Consider the following 7,039-nt stretch of genomic DNA (forward strand, 5'->3'; position numbering starts at 1 on the left):
CATTCTCTCATATTTTTTTCTTTTCCCTTATTTCCTTTCCCCTACCCTTCCTGTACGTTTTATTCTTTTCAAATGATCTGCATGAAAATAAAATAATTGGTATAAGATTAAAATTCAGTTTTAAGAATCTCAAAACATGTCAAAGACAGAAATGTTGATTTTCCATTAATGATAAGAAACAGAAGGTCCAACTTAATTTAGAGCTAACCTTTATAAATTGGAAGTTTAAAAAAGCAAAAGATCAATTAGAATAGTAACAGGTGAGAATATCATTTGTGAATGTCCAGAATACCAACAAGCATTCTCAGCTCCAATGTCAATTAACAGAAATTTGGCAAGCACTCTTAGTATCACTTTTATTTAATATGCACTACAGGCATATGATGTAGGTAGGAAAAAAGCTTATGGACCCGTGCATTACAGATCAGACAGACTGGCACTTTTGCCAAATGTGCACTGAGTCAATGAGGACACTGCTTAAGTTCCTTAGACTTAATTCTTTCCAGGAGAATAAGTTTAGATGCAGAGCTGTGTATATATCCCAAAGTATCTTCTTCATTTGGTTTCCGGAGCTTTTTGGCATTCTGCTTTTCTTTTGCCTTTTCTACAAGTGCTATTAACTTGCTGGCATTCTGCTAAAGTCTTTAATAATTCCGTCATGAAAGGCAAATAATTGTGCTTCCTTCTGATATTTTCAATCTTGTATCTTTTCAATTTTTATACTTCTTCAATAAGCATCTGGTGTTTGGCAACTTCTGACTGAATAGCACTTAACATATTACTACCCTGGTCTGTATCCATAGGTTCCTCCTCTGCAAGTTGCCTTTGTAACTCTGCTATCTTCTGTTCATATATCATTTTTTCTGTTAGACAGAATGGCCATTAAGTGAAATCGAATTTCACCTTCATGTACTTTTGTATCCTTTCTTCTATGACTGGCCTTACTGCATTAATCCAGTCATCTTGATTGCATGCACCTAAATCAATTGATCCTTCTCCTAATCCATCCAATTCATATAGCCTTCCATTAACAGGAACATAACTGACAAAGTGAAAAGTATCTTCTTTGACTGATGTCTTTGTATCAAATTCAAACATTTGTTGTCTGGCAAAACTGTGGTGCCCTTGTCAAATCACATCTGAACTGCTCAATGCCAAACCTTTCATAGCTGCATCAAAACTTTGCGAAAATTCTCTAAACTCTGACAACGTCTGTTCTAAATGGACATCTTGATGGGTATAGTTCAATAGCACACTGACAATGGCTTGAGTAGCACAAGCATTATTAATTATCTGCTTGGCAAAAGTTCTTGTGTCAAGTCTGGGGTCCTGAACCACAGAGCCTGCTGGTTCTTCTCCTGGTTGCCACTTGAAAAGAAAAATTAACCCATGAACTGGCATTAATTTTTCAAAATTCTCAAGGTTCTAAACTCCTTATTTCTTCTACTTGGGCGCCTTGGCACAGGAAGATGCTCTAGCCACCCAAGAGATGTACCAAGTCTTCTAGGGCCTTCACAAAACTATCTTTTGGTGGACACAATTTTTAACTTTAAGGAACTTCAAAATCCATTTTCTTAGCACCAGTGCCTTTTGAGTTCTGCTGAGAAATGTTCTCGCTCCAGGGTTATGAAAATGTTATCTCACCCAAAATAATAAGTGTTTTAACTTTTACACTTAGATCTGAAATGACCTAGAGTTGACTTTTTATATTTTATATTCGTCTTCTTTCCTCACTGCACTGCAGTGTTACCTGTGCCATCAATCACATAACTTGATTTGTTGCATCTATTTCTGGATTCTCTATTCAGAGATGATAGTCTACTGTCACTCTATCTCTCCTTACACCAGTACTACTTTGTCTTGGTAACTATGGTAAGCCTTGGTCTTCCAGTTTTTGTTTTTCAAGACTGTCTTGCTTGAACCTATTCTGTGAATTTTTTTAAAAAAATTTCAGAATAGTTTGTTGATCGGCACACCAATTAACCCTCTGGAATTTTTATTGGCATCTCAGTTAATCTATGTACCTTTTCATGGATGAACTTCTATTAGTATAATTTGAAATTTTCCAGTGGGTGCATATGATTTATTCATTTCTTTAGAATTTCTTTAATATTTATAAAAATGTTTAATTATTTTCTTGGCCTTAGATAACATTATTTAGGATTTTAGCATCTATACTTAGGATAGACATATCCTGAAATTTTCCTTTCTCACAATATCATTGTCAGATTTTGGTAAAAAAAAGTTATACCTTGTGAAAAAGATAGGAAATATTTATGTTCCATATTCTATGAACAGATCTGTTAGATTGGAGTCATTCTATGCTTCAATATATTTGGATGAACTTTCTGGTGGAGTTGGCTAGTCCTGATGATCTACTTGTGAGAGGATATTAAATCACAAATTCAAGTGTTTTGAAAATTTAATTTACTTTTCTATTAGTTTATTAAATTGTATTTGTCTATGCATGTATGCATTTTGTTCAAATTATCAATATTGTTGACACAATGTTGTTAATATCAACTTTTAAACATTTTGAAAATATACATTGATGCCTCTTTTTTTTCCATTATTTGTAACTTGTACCTTCTCACATTTTCTTATCTGTTGTGCTAAATATCTATTACTTTGGAATGTTTTTTCAATGAACTACCTTTGATTTTATTGCTCATCTCTGTTGTATACTTCTTATTTCATTAATCTTCCTTGTTTATTACATCTTTTATTTTATGTTATTTGAGGTTAATTTGCCATTTAAAATTTTTTTCTTGGCTATATACTAGTAATACATGTATTTAAAGCATTTTGCCCTTTGTGTGACCGAAAGTATGGATTTTCAAAGGAAAGCCCCCTAGCAAAACATGAATATCATTTGTTACTATGACGATCTTATTTTTTGTTTGTTTTTTGGTACAGGGAATTGAACTCAGGTCCTTGTGCTTTGCAAGGCAGGCCACCGAACTGCTGAGCTAAATCCCCAGCCCTGACTATCTTATTTTTTAAGGGACAGCTTCTGTAGTTTAAAGAGTGGCCATGATTATAACTGATGATGTAACAATTTAAATATCTACCGGTCTATTTGACGGTGATCATCTTATATGGTAGGAAGTGTTAAGCACTAGGGCTAATTGTGGCAGTGGCCTCTGTTGATGCCATTTTTCACATCTTTTTGAGATTAACCTATTAAGAGGACTGTATTAACTTTGTAGGACTGCCATAGCAGAACACCACAAATAGAGTGACTTACAACAGTAGAAATTTATTGTCCGACAGATCTGGAGAGTAGAAGTTCAAAAGTCAGCAGACCCATAGTCCCTCTGAAAACTATGGGAAAGGATCCTCCCTTCCTTTTTCTTAGCTTCTGGTGCTTGGCTATCAATCTTTGGTGCTGCTTGTCTTATAGCTGTGTCACTCACACGATCATCTTCCTTTTTTTTTTTCATCTTGGTCTTTGTGTTCTCCCCTTTTTATGAGGACACCACTTATATTGGTTTAGGGCCTAGACTAATGATCTCATTTTAATGTTATTATCTCTGCACAGAAGTTATTTCCCAATAATGTCTTTTTTTTTTTTAGCTACTGGAGGTTAGGACTCCAACATGGCAGGTGGGAAACAATTCAATTCACAAGAAGAACAATTTCTGTGTCTGTTGAACAGACCCTCCACAAGTGGATAGGTAGAAAATCAGTCAATGAATAGGTAATGGAAAACCTCTCATTGGCAGACAACTAAAACACTGTCCTTGAGCATGGAGACAGATTTGTCCAATAATTGAAGCACTGCTCTATTGATTCACCAGCCTTCTAAGGCAATACTCCTAGCATGTGATCATACTGGTTTCAGTCCTTGGAACAGATACTTGATCACATCACATGTAGCTCTTAAATTAACAAAATTACTAGGTCCTAGGGATTCAGATATATCATGGATGAAAAATCTGACACCACATTGTAAGGTCAAATTATATAAACTGTTTTAAAACTTGTGCATATCAGTATTAGCCACACTTGGCGGCACAGGCCTGTAATACCAGCACTTTGGGAGTCTGAGGCAGTAGGATCACAAATTGGAGTCCAGCCTGGGCAATGTAGCAAGACTTTGTCTCAAAATTAAAAACTATGTAAGTGGTTGAGAAAGTAGTTCCATGCATAGGCCCTGGGTTCAGTCTTCAGGTACTCCCCTCCTCCAAGCCCCTACATAATAAAATCTATATTTCCATGGTGCCAGTAACCTTAGAGAAAAAGCATCTTTTAGAGAATGATCAGAAGCTAACGCATGTGCCTCTAGCACCTCTTACCTTTCTGAAATTTAGTGCCCATTTTGCTCCTGTGATTCTCTTGGTTATTAGCAATATTTCTTTCCAAATTGCATTTCAGCACTATGCTCCTCTAAGCGGCATCAATAGATTTTTTAAGACCAGAAAGCAGAGGGGCAAATGAACTTCTAAAAATAACTACATTCCTGGGTCAATTAAATCCAGCCTGACATCCTTAGTGCATCTGTAATGCGATAATAATAATGATCTACTTCATAGGGATGTTGTGGGGAATAACAAATTAATGATTGTAAAGCGCTCTGGAAATAGAAAGGGCTCAATAAAAACTTGCAATTATTAATGGTAATCATTTGCAACTGACTTAGAAATTGCTGTTAAGTTATAGCATGCATCTTGTAATTTATTCTTTTATTGTAATTTTTGGATTTCCAGCTCCAAGCTCTGTGCTAGGGGGGTTTTATGTTGTTACACTGCAGCCCTTGTAAGAAACTTAGAAACATTATGGTCCTTGTGCTTCTTTCTTCTACAATTTTCTTTTTCTTCCAAATTGGAGATAAATTCTTGTTCATTCTTCATTTCTTCATCAAGTTATTATTTAGTGAGTATTTCAGGCGGAGACTTAGATTTGGGGGAATGTGAAGATGGAAAAATATAGTTGCTGTGCCTATTATCTTGGAGTCAACAGTCTAAGTAGAGATAAAAGTGAAATAGGCAATTGTGGGGACAAAAGCACTTAGTATAGCGAGATAGGAAAAGAAGGGGGACAGAACTCAACCTAGCAGCAACATTCTACAGCCAGGGATTGGGCGATGGGGCACATTTGGGTTGGAATACTACCTCTCTCTCTTGAGGTCCTCCTGCATGCTTCCATCCCACTTTTCTAACACAACTCTGCTTTTGAGTAAACTACACTACTTACTGCTTTGTTTGCCGAGGATGGGTCATCTGATGTTCTTTTTCCTCTCTTTAAAAAACTGAATGGGAAGCTTGACATAGTGGTGCATGCCTGTAATCCCTACGACACAGGAGGCTGAGGTGGGAGGATCATAAATGCGAGATTAGCTCAGGCAACGTAGCAAGCCCCTGTCTCAAAATAAAAAAATAAAAAGGGCTGGTAATGGAGTGGAGTGCCCCTGGATTCAATCTGCAAAACAACAAACAAACTGAATGACAGTGATGGATCTTTCACCAGAGCGCAACCATCTCCTCAGGGAGGCAACCATCTCCTCAGCTATCCAGGAAGCAGAATGAATGAATTGGTAACCAGCCACTTAAAAGATGTGCAGTATCTAGTAGGTTTCTGATTCTGCCGGACTTCAAACTTTCTCCATAAAGAGAATGGAAATCTTCCGGCAAGTTCAACTCTATCTGAGGAGTAATAGCATCCTTAACTAGGGACCATTCTAGTCAGAATTTTGAGTTATCATTCCTGTTGATCTTAAGGCTTTTTTGTCCTGCTACCTGCTGTCTCCATCTTCCTATGTCGTGGTGATTTAAGACTCTAGTTACTGTCTTAGTTACTTGGAGGAGGGATGTGTTCCTTACTTTTGCTGTACTTGTTAATGGGTGGATTTCTGTTTTGGGACTTCAGCTTGTTATTTATGGGGAAGTTCCTCAATCCACATCTCCCAGTGAGTGACTCCTCAGTCACAAGCTGTTTTCTGATGCCCTCCATGCCATATACCTTAGAGGTCAGTACTGCCCTTTTCTGTCCCCTCCTGATGCAAAATCCTGAGTTCCTGACTTGTTAAAAATGGTGTTAATGGTCCTTTAATCTGGCATAGTTATTCCTTCCCTCCCTTACTGTCTTCACAAACACTGAGTCCTTCCTCTGCAGTCACTACCAGCCTTAGCCATGGAGATACATAGGTTTAAATTAACAGTCTTCCTTGTACAGCTTTTTCTGGAATCACCAGTTATGGGCCAGATACCTTTAAGGACTCATACAACCCCTTTGTCTAACAAGGTGAAATGCATTTAAAATAAGATCAGGTAAGACCAGGTCTTGAAGCTATCACTTTAAAAATTGGATGGTCCCTGGGCACTTACCGGAGCACTGCTTGCTAGCTTAGACAAACTTTGGGCCCCTCTTTTCTGACATTTTACTGATTCTGCTTCCCTAAGCTTCGCTCAACCCTGCCTTCCATCTTTATGCTATAATCACAGCCGGACTCAATGGGTGATTATTCTTTCTGCTCAACACTTCTGGTCATTGTTCTTGGTCTCTGTAATAGGCTTGGTTGTAACCATAAATATTTCTACTGGGCTTAGTTTTCCTGAGGCCACAGAGGGACGTACTTGACTCTGTAATTTCTTGGATTTGATCCATTGCCTTGATTTTAGGTCTTATTATAGACAGGTCTATAATGACCTAATTATTAGGTCTTTATTAGAGACAGCTAAGTTAGCTAGAAATATAATAGGCAGTTAGATAGGGCTAGGCCCTTGAAAGAGTCAGGACAAAGGTAAAACACATTACAACTGTGGCTGGAGATGCATCCATTGGAGACCAGGCCTCAAGATAAACATAAAATGACCAGGCCTACATACTTCCCCAAAGGACAAGATAAGTACTAACAACTAGCCTAATAAAGTCTAGATGGGCATCCATCACCCCACTGGGTGACCAAGACTTCCAGACCCATCATTTTCTAGAACATGTCTTTGCTCTTTCCTTGCACACTTGCGATATGACTTGTTTCCCATAAGTAACCAACTGTATTGTTTGTTCATAGTTTTTGTACCCATGTAGTTTTTGCTCA

At 37.5% G+C, this 7,039-nt stretch overlaps 1 pseudogene; it reads right to left on the reverse strand.

Moving 5' to 3' along the window:
• Nucleotides 1-461: 461 nt before the first annotated feature.
• LOC104860984 lies at nucleotides 462-1,759 on the reverse strand (annotated as a pseudogene).
• Nucleotides 1,760-7,039: the final 5,280 nt, after the last annotated feature.

Source organism: Fukomys damarensis, unplaced genomic scaffold (assembly GCF_012274545.1).
Source record: "Fukomys damarensis isolate Sample0158 unplaced genomic scaffold, DMR_v1.0_HiC HiC_scaffold_18, whole genome shotgun sequence".
Taxonomy (NCBI): Eukaryota; Metazoa; Chordata; class Mammalia; order Rodentia; family Bathyergidae; genus Fukomys; species Fukomys damarensis.